The sequence below is a fragment of the Austrofundulus limnaeus genome, unplaced genomic scaffold (genome assembly GCF_001266775.1).
Source record: "Austrofundulus limnaeus strain Quisiro unplaced genomic scaffold, Austrofundulus_limnaeus-1.0 Scaffold7756, whole genome shotgun sequence".
NCBI lineage: Eukaryota > Metazoa > Chordata > Actinopteri > Cyprinodontiformes > Rivulidae > Austrofundulus > Austrofundulus limnaeus.
The window spans coordinates 1-830 of NW_013960158.1; the positions used below are offsets into that span (position 1 = coordinate 1).

Genomic DNA, 830 nt, shown 5'->3' on the forward strand with positions numbered 1-830 from the left:
TATATATATAGAACACATGTAAACACAGGTGGGGGGAGAATAAAGAGAAAAAAAAGCCTCTCCAGCAGCTGTGCAGGGATTTAGGTGAGGTTGAAGATGCAGGTGGGTTTTTTTTTTCCCCCCACCGGGGGGCGCTAACAGCCCTGCTCATTCTCATCCATGCTGACGCTGCTCTTGCGGCTGCTGTCCTTCGAGGCGTCCGGGGAGACGGAGGAGAGCAGAGGGTCCCCGCCCCGCACCGGTGACAGGGTGTCTTCCATGAGGACGTCGCCCGCCTTGCCCTGGGAGCCGTAGCGGTGGCCCTCGTTCAGCTCCAGCGTGCCGGGCGGCTCGGGGGTGCAGGCGGGGTGGTGCTGGTGGTGGCGGGGTAGCGCGTACAGCTCTCGGTGGCAGTCCTCCAAAGCGGGCTCCTGTTTGATGGGCCGCGGCCCGAGTTCAGCAGAGCAGAGCGCTGAGGATGAGATGGACAGACCGTGAGCTCGGGCCTGCATCTCTAGTTCCTGCAAACCGCAGACACGTGAATTAGTCAGAGTTGATACTATGTCCTGTCAGTCACACACGTCTGCTCTTGTGTGACGTGAACTAGTTGAGAGCGACTGAGGGGAATCTGTTAGCAGGGCTGCTGAGAAAATGTTCAGTTTTTTAAAATAACAGACATGTAGTATTCATCCTTGTCAAACCTCAGGTGGTTTTTAGTTGATCAATAGCACCTAAAGTGGAATATAAAGTAGGGCTGCAACTAATAATTATTTTAATAATTGATTAATTTGTTTATTTTTTTTCAGTGAATCGGCCAAATCATTAAAACACTTAATTACAGTATATAGATA

The 830-nt window shown here is 51.4% G+C and overlaps 1 pseudogene; it reads right to left on the minus strand.

Moving 5' to 3' along the window:
* Nucleotides 1–14: 14 nt before the first annotated feature.
* Nucleotides 15–500, minus strand: LOC106512521 (microphthalmia-associated transcription factor pseudogene; annotated as a pseudogene).
* Nucleotides 501–830: the final 330 nt, after the last annotated feature.